This window comes from Myotis myotis, unplaced genomic scaffold (assembly GCF_014108235.1).
Source record: "Myotis myotis isolate mMyoMyo1 unplaced genomic scaffold, mMyoMyo1.p scaffold_m19_p_8, whole genome shotgun sequence".
Classification (NCBI taxonomy): Eukaryota; Metazoa; Chordata; class Mammalia; order Chiroptera; family Vespertilionidae; genus Myotis; species Myotis myotis.
This window is the reverse complement of record NW_023416390.1, coordinates 91963845-91976631: the sequence shown is the minus strand read 5'-3', so window position 1 is coordinate 91976631 and position 12787 is coordinate 91963845.

Genomic DNA, 12787 nt, shown 5'->3' with positions numbered 1-12787 from the left:
AGTCAAGGGCATGTACCTTGGTTGCCAGTACATCCCCAGTAGGGGGTGTGCAGGAGGCAGCTGATCGATGTTTCTAACTCTCTATCCCTCTCCCTTCCTCTCTGTAAAAAAATCAATAAAATATATTTAAAAAAAAAAAAAAATGGCTGCAGAGTAGATAGAAGCCACACCCACCTGCTCTCAGGCCCAAATAGGTTTACAGTTAAATTGCAGAGCATCAACATGAACAACCAACTAAAGTCTAACTGGACTGAAATATTGTGATAAAAGATTTACAGCAGAAGCCACAGAGACTGACAGGAAGGGTGGAGACACAGAATGGCCAGCTCAGCACTCAGATCGGGTGGCTGAGAAGCTGGACGGGCTGCAAAACTCCCTCCCTCTAGGAGGGTGGGGCCTCAGCCGCATGCAGGGATTCACAACACAGAGCAACAGGAGTGGGGGGAGGAGACTGCATAGCATGTGGCTGGGATGATCAGTGGGGATTCAGTCCACCTGGGAGACCCAAACCCCACCATCCCTGGATCCAGTACTCCTATTGTTACAGCAGCAGCCTGGGGAGTGCAGTCTGGACTCCAACAGCTGCAAGGCCATCGGTGCAAACTCAGGTCCTGCAGAGGGGTCTGTGGTCACACACAGCATTGCCTACTAGAGGCCCTTTGGGAGGGAGCTTTGGCAGAATCCCAGATAGTGACTAGACTGTGTGGTTTGGGAAAGAGCGCCAGTTTTCCCAACATTAAGTGCACAGCTGACACCCATTCCCCCACCTGTTGAATTGGCCGGCCTCATCTTGCTGAGTTCAGCAGCACAGGGGTACCAGAGTGCAAGGCGAACAACATGGTAGCTCCAGACAGGTAGCCCGAGGCCAATTACATACAACATCTGACATCAATCTACACCTAAACACCAACCAAGTGGATAAAGAACCAACACAACCAGTGATAGGCTGTGCAGAGCTGGGACTTTTAGACCGTGTCTCCCAGGGAAGCTTTTGTCTGGGAACCAGATGGGCAAGTGCTTGGCTGTGTGGCTACACTGTGGGAATGTAAATCCAATCTCCCCTGAGAGTTCAGCCCAAGCTATCCTGGGAAAAAGAAGTGCCCCCCTTCGCCTTCCTCCTATGGGATTCTGGGCACCGGCCCCAACAGGAAACTGTTTGGATTAGCCCTGTCATGTTATGGATACTCTGCACCACTGGGCTCAGTTCCATGGGTTGGGGGTTGAGGGAAGGGAGAGTGGCTCAGAGCTGGCACGTTCAAAGTGTGAGACCCTTGGAGGCTAGTGTCTGGGACTAGGGCACAGTGATTAGCCATGTCCTTCAGGCTGGGGCAGCATCATCTCCAATGAGAGACTCTTTCCATGTATCCCCCTGAGCCTATAGCAGTTGATCTTGCTTCTGCAGAGAGGACAACTGGCTCCACCCGAGCTGAACCTGCAGTGAGACCCTCCAGGGGTGCCTTAACTGTGACCCTCAACTAAGGGACACATTAGTCCTGTCCACCTGACACTGTTTTCCCCACCCTACAAAGCTTGAAACCTGTAGAAGGGGCTGAGGATCACAGCTAGCATGGGCTCAGTCTTCAGTCTTTCTTTGTAAGGCTCTGGAAGAATAGGCAACCTCATGGGGATATGGAGTAGCTGACAGGTGGAGACAGACCTGAGGGACCTCAGTCCCTTCAAAATTTGCCCCAGGTCTAAACTTGAGGAAACTGACCCTTGTACACAGATTGGCCCCTCCCATGCACACACAGGTCCAGTAGATGCAGAAACAAACAGTGAACAGCATGGTAGCTCCAGACATGTAGCCCAAGGCCAATTACATACAAGATCTGACATCAACCTATACCTGAACACCAACCAAGCGGACAAAGAACCGACACAACCAGTGGTAGGCTTCAGACCACACCAGAGCTTGACCCAACTAGCAGCACACCATAAGGGGATTCCCACAGGCATCATACCCTGCTAGGAAACACTCTACCTCAGGGTACCGCCCCTGTATAGTGCCTCATACGTGGTGATTGAGGTTTACCCTTATAAACACCAAACCTGAAGGGTTAACTCCACTGAGAAAAGCGCCAACAGCATTTAAGACTCAACTACAACAAGGGGTGCACATAACTGACATGAAACATTCCTTGGGCATGGAGCTCAGGTGATCTGGAAGATTGTGCCACTGAGCCCAACAAGACTCCTTCATCAAAAAACCATCAGAACAAGTTTGGGAGTTATAGCAAATATGCCTAAAACACAGAGACCAAAAAGAGGAGACAAAGAAAAATTCCCCAAATGAAAGAACAAGAGAAATCCCCAGAAAAGAATTAATGAAATGGTGGAATGGAAGCAATGAAAATACCCAATGCAGAGTTTAAAACAATGGTTATAAGGATGTGCAAGGACCTTAGGAAAAGAATGCACGATCTCAGTGAAAATTTAACCAAAGAGACTATAAGCATTAAAGAGGACAGAAAAGCCAAAAAAATAACAAGTCAGAAATGAATAATACAATATCTGAAATTAAGAATACACTAGAAGAAATCAACAGCATGTCAGATGGAGCAGAGGATAAATCAACAAATTGGAGGACAAGATAACAGTAAGTAGTCAAGCAGAGCATCAAAAAGGAAAGAGAACGAAAAGAAATGAGGCAAGTTTAAAGAACCTCTTGGACAACATCAAGCATAATAAAATCTATATCATAAGGGTACCAGGAGAAAAAAACGAGCCAGGGATAGAGAACCTGTTTGAATAAATGATGGCTGAAACTTCCTTAACCTGGTGAAGGAAAAAGTCACACAAGCTCAGGAAGCACAGACGGTCCCAATCAAGAAGACCCTGATGGAACCACATTAAGACACATTATAATCAAAATGGCAAAGAAAGAATTTTAAAGGCAGCAAGAAAAAGACAGGTACCTACAAGGGAGCTCCCATAAGGCTGTCAGTTTATTTCTAAACAAAACCACTTCAGGCCAGAAGGAATTGGCATGAAATATTCAGTTTGATGAAAAGCAAGGACCTGCAACCAAGACTATTCTCCCCAGCAAGGCTATCATTTAAAATTGAAGTTTAAATAAAGAGTTTCTCAGACATGTGAAGGCTAAAGGAGTTAATTACCACAAAACCATTATTGCAAGAAATGTTAAAAGGACTGATTTAAAAAGAAGAAGAAATATATAGAGAAACATAGGTATAAAGAAAAAATGGCAATAAGTATCTATAATAATAAAAGGATAATATGCTAATTAGACTGGGTTTACCAGACATCTTTTGGTTGTCTGGTCCTCCTTCCAGACAAAGCCATGGTGGCAGGGGCCGAAGTGTAGGTGATTAGGGGTGATCAGGCCAGCAGGGGAGGGCAGTTAGGGGTGATCAGACCAGCAGGGGAGGACAGTTAGGGGGGATCAGGCCATCAGGGGAGGGCAGTTAAGGGCAATTAGGCAGGCAGGGGAGGGCAGTTAGGGGTGATCAGACCAGCAGGGGAGGGCAGTTAGGGGGGATCAGGCTATCAGGGGAGGGCAGTTAAGGGCAATTAGGCAGGCAGGGGAGGGCAGTTAGGGGTGATCAGGCAGGCAGGCAGAGGTGGTTATGGGCAATCAGGCAGGCAGGCAGAGTGGTTTGGGGAGATCAGGCAGGCAGGCAGGTGAGCAGTTAAGAGCCAGAAGTCCCAGATTGGAGAGGGTGCAGGCTGGGCTGAGGGGACCCCCCTCCCCATGCATGAATTTCACACACCGGGCCTCTAGTCTATTAATAATAACCTTAAATGAAAATGGATTAAATGATAAAAGTAATAGAGTAGCTGAATGGATAACAAAACAAGACCTATATATATGCTGTCAACAAGACATCCACTTCAGATCAAAGAATACACACAGACTTAAAATTAAGGGATGCAAAAAAGTTATTTTATACAAGTGTAAAATAAAAAGCTGGGGTAGCAATACTTATATCAGACAAAATAGACTTTAAAAATAACTATAAGACACAAAGAATGACATTGCATAATGTTAAAGGGATCAATCCAACAAGGGGATATAACCCTCATAAACATTTATGCATCCAAAATGGGAGGACCTAAACATATATAAAAATATCTTGGTGGACTTAAAGGGAGAGAGTGACATCAACACAGTCATACCAGGGGACTTTAACATCCCACTCTCATTAATGGATAGATCTTCCAGACAAAGTATCAACAAAGAAACAGAGACCTTAAATGACACACTAGAGCAGATGGAATTAATTGAAATTTGAATACATTTCATTCCAAAGGAGCAGAATATACCTTCTTCTCAAGTGCACACTGAACATATTCAAATATAGACCACACATTAGGATACAAAAGACGTCTCAATAAATTTAAGAAGATTGAAATAATATTAACCATCTTCTCTGATCACAATGGCATAAAACTATAAATCAACCATGATAAAAAAGCTAAAAATTATTCAAACACATGGAGGCTAAATAGCATGTCATTAAACAACGAATGGGTTACCAATGAGATTTAGGAAAATGTCAGAAATTATCTGGAAACAAATAAAACTGAATACACAATCACCAAAAACTTATGGGACACAGTGAAAGAAGTCCTGAAAGAAAATTTCATAGCATTACAGACATGCCTCAAAAAGCAAGAACAGTCTCTAGTAAACAATCTAACCCTATGGCTAAAAGAATTGGAAAAAGAAGAGCAGAAGAATCCCAGAGTATGTAGAGAGAAGGAAATAGTAAAAAAACAGAGCAGAAATAAATGATGCAGAAACCAAAACAAACAAAACAAAGGTTCAATGAAACCAAAATTTATTTCTATGAAAGGATAAACAAGATTGATGAATCCTTAATCAAAATCATCAAGAAACAAAGAGAGTGGGCCAAGTAAATAAAATAATAAATAAAACAGCAAAGTTAACAACAAACATCACAGAAATACAAATGATTATAGGAAAACTAGAGGCCCAGTGCATGAAAATTTGTTGGGAGCCATTAGAGATATTGGCTTAGACAAAGCCATCTTAAGAACTATAAGTTTCTGGTTCCTCCAGAAACTCCTAATTACCAGAAACCACCTGTGTCTTGCAATTTGGCCAGCAGTTAAAAAATAAACTACCCTCACACAGCCGCTAAATCACACATCTCCACTGATAAACACACAGCCATCCGGAGCCTGCTAAATCACACATCTCCGCTGATAAGCACAGCCATCAGGAGCCTAATAAATCTCTAGTAATAGGTTACTGCCCATAGACCCCTTTGCCCACCCCCAGTTCCTAAAACAGTATATATCCTGCTGCTGTGAGAATAAAGTTTGAGGCTTGATCAGAGCACTGTCTTGCCTCCATTCTTTCGTGTCCCTTGTTTGTCTCATTCTCCTAGGGTGTCTCTTCGTTCCCCCGTTGTTGTCCCGCGGGTCGGGGCAAAAATTCATACACTGGAGGGGGTGGTCCCTCTGCCCAGCCTGTCCCCTCTCACAGTCCAGGAGCCCTCAGGGGCAGGAGGCAATCCGACGATCAGGGGATGGCAACACCCCATCACACCTCTGCTGCTGCCACTGCCAGCAGCACAAGCCTCGGCTGTCCCTCGTTACCTGAGCCTCGAGCCATCCCTGGGTGACTAGGAAGCTGCCATCCAAGGCCTGCCTGTGCCTTGGGCCGGCACTGGGTGGCTGGGGGTCTGAGGGCACTGGGGTCTCTGGAGGCAGGCACGCGGAACAGCCAGACTCGCCTTGGGGCAGGCCCGGCCTTGCCACACGCCTGCCACCGCCCCAGCAGGGTTGAGGGGACTGGGCGCCTCCATCTTGTGGCTGTGGGTGCTGCCATCTTTGAGGGTGTGACAGTCAATTAGCATATTCCCTTCTTATTGTCTGTGGGCACCACCATCTTTGAGGACAAGGCAGTCAATTAGCATATTCCCTCCTTATTGGCTGTGGGCACCACCATCTTTGAGGACAAGGCAGTCAATTAGCATATTCCCTCCTTATTGGCTGTGGGCACCACCATCTTTGAGGACAAGGCAGTCAATTAGCATATTCCCTCCTTATTGGCTGTGGGCTCTGCCATATTTGCAACAGTGTGAGGGTCAATTAGCATATTCCCTCTTTATTAGATAGGATACTATGAACAACTATTTGAATTTATTAGGATTTGTTTTTTTGTCCTAATATGTGGTCTATCTTTGAGAATGGTGCATATGCACTTGAGAAAAATGTATATTCTGGTGCTTTTGGATGAAATATTCTGTAAATAACAATTAAATCCATTCTATCCAGGGGGTTATTTAAGGTCTCTGTTTCCTTGTTGATATTTTTTGTCTGAAAGATCTATCCATTGATTTCAGTGGAGTGTTAAAGTCCCCTGGTATCTATATTGCTATCAATCTCTCCTTTAATGTCTGCCAAGATTTTCTTTTTATATTTAGATGCTTCTATTTTTGGTGCATATATGTTTACCAGGGTTATGTCCTCTCATTGAATTGATCACTTATTTAGTATTATGTGGTGACTTTCTTTGTTTTATATGACCTTTATTTTGAAATCAGTTTGACAGATATTAATATTGCTACCCCAGCTTTTTTGTTTGTTTGTTTGCATTTGCATGAAATATTTTTTCCATCACTTTACTATTAGCCTGTGTGTATCTTTCTTTCTAAGGTTGGTCTCTGGAAGACCACATATACATGGGTCTACTTTTGTTATCCAATTATTTTGATTAATGCACTTAAGCCATTTATCTTTAAAGTTATTATTGATAAGTACATATCTATTGCCATTTTTTAAAAAAAAAACTATATTCCCCTGTTGTCTTTCTTTTTCTTCTTCTTAGTTCAAGCCCTTTAATCTTTCTTGCAATACTGGTTTGGTGGTAATGAACTCCTTTACATTTTTCTTGTCTCAGAAGCTCTTTATTTCTCCTTGAATTTTAAATGATAGCCTTGCTGTGTAAAGTAGTTGTGGTTGTAGGTCCTTGATTTTAATCACTTTAAATATTTCATGCCAATTCCTTCCAGCCTGAAATGTTTCTGTTGAAAAACCAGCTTATAGTCTTATGGGAGCTCCCTTGTAGGTAACTGACTGCCTTTCTTTTGTGCCTTTTTAGATTCTCTCTTTGTCTTTAACTTTTGACATTTTAATTATGATATGTCTCGGTGTGGTCCTCTTTGGATTCATCTTGTTTATCACTTTATGTACTTCCTGGATTTGTATGTATTTTTTCTTCACCAGGTTAGGGAAGTTTTTAGCTGTTATTTCTTCAAATATGCTTCTGATCTCTTGCTCTCTCTGTTCTTCTTCTGGTACAACTAAGATGCATATTTGGTTATGATTTATGTTGTCTCACATGTCCTCTAAACTGTTCTATCATCTATCTATCTATCTATCTATCTATCTATCTATCTATCTATCATCTATCTATCTATCATTTATATTTTTATTGATTTAAGAGAGAAGGGGAGAGGGAAAGAGAGAGATAAACATCAATGATGAAATAAAATCATCTATTGGCTGTCTCCTACACACTCTCTACTTGGAATTGAACCCACCACCTAGGCATGTGCCCTGACTGGGAATTGAACCATCATCTGCTGGTTCAAATGTCGATTCTCAACCACTGAGCCATGCCAGTTGGGTAAGAATTCTCTTGTTATTTAAGTTGGGGCTTTTTTTCTTTGTCTCTCCATTATGGCTATCACTTTGTGTTTGTCCCGATGTGTTAGGTTTATCTGCTACAACCCTGAGTCTTGCGAGGGTGTCCTTATGTTATAGGTGACCTGTGGGTTCCAGTGGTTTAATCTGCCTGATCAACTGAGCTGGGTGCTCTAAAAATGCCTCTTGGGAGTGTTATGTCAGCCTCATGTGAACTGAGCCTTGATTTCTATTGGCATATTTGTGGGTGGGACTATCCCTCAGACTGGTTGACAGTGAGGCTGATCCGCTAACACAGCAGGCAGGTGGTGATCACAGAAAATGGAATTTAGCCTCAGGAGGGTTTGGTGCTTGCCAATATCTTCCTGTGGAAATGCTGCCTGTGAAGCTTATTAGATCCTGCTCTGTTGTCTGAACTAGCCACTGTGTGTGTTGGTTTTGGGTCTCTACAAAGGGACTCTGGTGCAGGCAAGATCAGACACTGGCTCTGACTGGCCCTGGGCAACCTATTTGGAACTATCAGTGATCCACAGCTCCCTCTGCTTGACCTGGGTTCTGGTGAAAATGGCTGTTACTACTATTATTTAATGGAGTACTGGGAGTTCTAGCCCCCTACAGCCATCGGACAAGAAGAACAAATAAAAGGCAACCAAATTGGGAAAGAGGGAGTGAAACTGTTATTACTCATAGAGGACATGATATTGTATATAGAAAACCACAAAGACTCCACCAAAAAACTACTAGTTCTAATAAATGAATTCAGAAAAGTAGCAGGACACAAAATCAATATTCAGAAATTGATGGCATATTTATATACTAATAAAAAACTATCAGAAAGAAAACAATCCCATTTACTATTGCAATAAATAATAAGTGAACTAGGAATAAACTTAGCCAAAAGGTCAAAGACCTATACTTGGAAAACTATAGAACATTGAAGAAGAAATTGAAGAAGATACAAATAATCTGAAGCAAATACTATGTCTATCTATTAGAATAATAACATAATTAAAGTAGCCATACTACCCAAAGCAGTCTATAGATTAAATGCGATTCTTATTAAAATACCAATGACATATTTCACAGATCCAGAACAAATATGCCAAAAAGTCCAAGAGATCCCCTATAGCCTCAGCAATTTTGAGAAAGAAGAACAAATTTGGAGGTATCACAATACCTGATATCAAACTATACTAGAAGGCCAGCGTAATCACAATAGCCTGGTACTTACATAATAATAGGTATGAAGATCAATGCAATAGAACTGAGAGCCTAGAAATAAATCCATGCTTTTATGATCAATTATTATTTTACAAAGGAGGCAAAAATATACAATGGGGTAAAAACATTCTATTCAGTTGGAAAAATTAGACAGGTACATGAAGAAGAAAGAAAAAAGAAAGAAGAAGAAAGAGAGAAAGAAAGAAAGAAAGAGAGGAAGAAAGAAAAAGGAAGAAACTAGCCCATCAACTTAACATCACACACAAGAATAAACTCTCAAAATTGATAAAGGACAAATGTACGTCATGAGACCATAAAAATCCTAGAAGAAAACACAGGCATTAAAATCTCAGACATCTCTCATAACAATATTTTTTGTTGATATATCTCCTAGGACAAGGGACTCAAAGGAAAAACAACAAACAACACTACATTAAACTAAAAAGCTTTTGGTCAGAAGAAATAAACAAACAAAAAACAAAACAAGACAAAACAAAACAAAATCAACAAAATGAAAGTGGAACCTATTGTGTGGGAGAACATATTTGTCAATCCCACATCTGATAAGGGGTTAATTTCCAAAATATATAAAGAACTTACCCAACTCAACACCAAGAAGATGAATAATCCAAATGGGCAAAGGACATGAATCTAGTTACTTCTAGATTGGAGTTTTCTCAAAGGATTAAAACTGAAACTGACTTTTGGCCCAGGTATCCACTTCTGTGAATATATCTTAAGGATTCCGAAACATTATTTTGCAAGAATATATGCATCCCCATGTTCATTGCAGTGTTATTTACAATAGCTAAGATCTGAACACAGCCCAAGTGCCCACCAGTAGAGAATTGAATAAAAAAGGTGTGGTACATTTTCACAATCTACACTAATAAAAGAGAAACATGGTAATTGGCATACGACCGCTACCCTTTTCATTGGCTAATTAGCGAGATATGCAAATTGTCAGCCAAGATGGCAGCCGGCAGCCAGGCAGCTTGAAACTAACATGAGGCTTGCTTGGCTCAGTGACGGAGGATCGTTGGAGGAAACCAACGTTCCCCGCCTGCAGCTGCAGGCCTCTGAGTGGGCAGTTTAAGAAACATTGTAACAAATACTGCCGGACTTCAGGCAGCAGATTCGCAACATTGTAAGCAAAGGCCAGAAACCTACTTTCAGCTGCGGAGGCCGAAGAGCTGGAGGCAAGCTTCAAGGTAAATCTGGCCCAGAATAAAAAAAAAAAAAAGAGCGGTTGGGAACTTCAGTCACTCCCAGCCTGAAAACAGCCCTCAGCCCCTCACCCAGACTGGCCAAGAACCCCAGTGGGGACCCCCACCCTGATCCAGGACACCCTTCAGGGCAAACCAGCCGGCCCCACCCATGCACCAGGCCTCTACCCTATATAGTAAAAGGGTAATATGCCTCCCGGCACCGGGATCAGCGTGACAGGGGGGAGCGCCCAAACCCCCTGATTGCCCTGCGGCTCTGTGTGTGACAGGGGGCGGGGCCCCAAACCCCTGAGAAGCCCTGCTCTGTGCCTGATAGGGGGGAGCTCCCCAACCCCCACCCATGGGCCCTGCTCTGTGTGTGATGGGGTAGAGCCATAACCTCCCCATCGGCCCTGCCCTGAGTGTGAGAGTGGCAGTGCCCCAACCCCCTGATGGGCCCTGCTCTGTGTGTGACAGGGGGTGGCGCTGCAACCTCCCCATTGACCCTGCCTTGAGTGTGACAGGGGATGGTGCCCCAAGCCCCCAATCGGCCCTACGCTGAGCGTGACTGAGGGTGGCATCACAACCTCCCAATCTGCCCTGCTCTGTTCATGACGGGGCAGCGCCCCAACTCCCCAATCGGCCCTGCTCTGAGCCCGACCAGGGGCTGCACCTAGGGATTGGGCCTGCCCTCTGCCACCCTGGAGCAGGCCTAAGCCAGCAGGTCGTTATCTCCTGAGGGGTCCCAGACTGCGAGAGGGCACAGGCCGGGCTGAGGGGCCCCCCCTTCCCCCCGAGTGCACAAATTTTTGTGCACTGGGCCTCTAGTAAAATATATGCACCCAGAAAAATAAAATCATACTGTTTGCAATTGCATGATGGACCTGGAGATTATTATGCTAAGTGAAATAAGCCAGTCAGAGATCTATAAATACCATATGATTTCACTTACATGTGGAATCTAATGAGCAATATAAACTGAAGAACAAAATAGAATCAGAGGCATGGATACATGAAGCAGACTGATAGCTGTCAGAGGTCGGAAGGAAGGGCGGACTGCATGAAGACGGTGAAGGAATTAGCCAGAAAACATTATGCACAGCCCATGGACACAGACAGCAGTGTGCTGATGGCCACATGGAAGCAATGCGGGGGTGTTGGGTGGATGTGGGCAAAGAGTGGAAAATGGGACATCTGTAACAGGGCCAAAAATAAAAATAAAGTTAAAAATAAAGATACGTAGCAATTATAAAAAATAATTCCAAACAAAGACTAGGGAATGTAAGGAGATTAAAGTTAGCTTCGATCAAGAGTAGTAAAAGAAAGAAAAAAATATAACAAAATTTAGAAACATTTACCTTGTAAATTTTTACCTTTGAATGTGTTATTTGCTGGGTATTACTGTTTATTGTTAAAGAGGTATCCATTTAGACATATTTTGGGAAAAATCAGTTTAATGTTCTAATCCTTAGGAAGGAATAAGTTGCTCAGTTCAAAATAGGTCATTAAGATCTCTGTTCTAAATCTTTGATTTTCTGGAAGAAAAGAAGAGAGATGGTTGAGGAGAAGCAGCACTTTGGCCTGTTATCTGGAGACGGGGGTGGGAAGGCACCAATGGGGAAATGAGGCAGAAAGTAGGACTTGGGTGCTTCCTAAGAAGAGGCATGAGCTAAGCACCTTATTGCAAATAGCTGCTATATGAATTGCAAATTCTTCACCAGTCCTCATCTAGGCTTTTATCTCTGGCATGATGCCAGAGAGGTGATTGTGCAGAGCAGGAAGGGACTAAGGATAACGGAGATTATGATTTAGGGAGTCCAGTGGCGTGGCTGAGATTACCTTAATGTCTAGGAAGTCCTATGTATGCATTCTCAGGTGTCTTTCCTTCCTGACTATCCCTCCAGCTGCATTTGCCTGCCAGTGAGGTATGACTTGTAGCCATTAGCATTTCTACCCGGGAGGGATGAGCATTGCTCTGTGATCCTGGAGACAATGACTTGAAGTGTATTATTCCTGAGGGCTTGGCAGAATTAGCAATTCACCTTTTTGGAGAGTGTGACTGTATTAATATTTATGCTCCAGAGAGAAGTGTTATTGCAAAAATGGAATAATGGAAGAGCCACTTTTACTGCCTCAACTCATTGCATCAACGCTGTAGAGGAATACATATGCATTTTTATTTTTTAGGATTGCTTTTTTAGAAACCCAAAAAGGAATGTGTTTCCTGAAATCAGATGTTCATTTTTCAAAGCAGAATCAATAGGCTGTCTTATTTCAGGGACAAAAGAAGCTGCTACTGTTGGTCTGGAACTTGCTAATCAATGGCACAAAGAATTAACCTTCCCATTCTGTCCTGTGAGGAAAGGCAGTGTGAGGAGGAAGCTCAGCATCTGTATCCCCTCTCATACCCACCCCCCATCCATTCACATCCTCCTTCAGACTACCCAGTGCTTACTTCGTCTTCCCACGGGGCTTTGTGGACTGTGCGCCTGAGCTCTCTGGAAGTGGTGCTTGTTATGCCATCTGGCTGATGACTCCACACCTTGACTTGAAGAGCTGGAGATAGTGACGCCTGTGTACTTAGTAAGTAGGCTTCCTTGCTTATTTGTTAATCATTAATTGATAATTAAATCCAGCCAACATTTCTGCTTCTATATTGTACAAAGAAGTACTTAGAATGCTGTATTCGTTAGCATCCTCCAGAGAAACAGAAAAGATAGGTA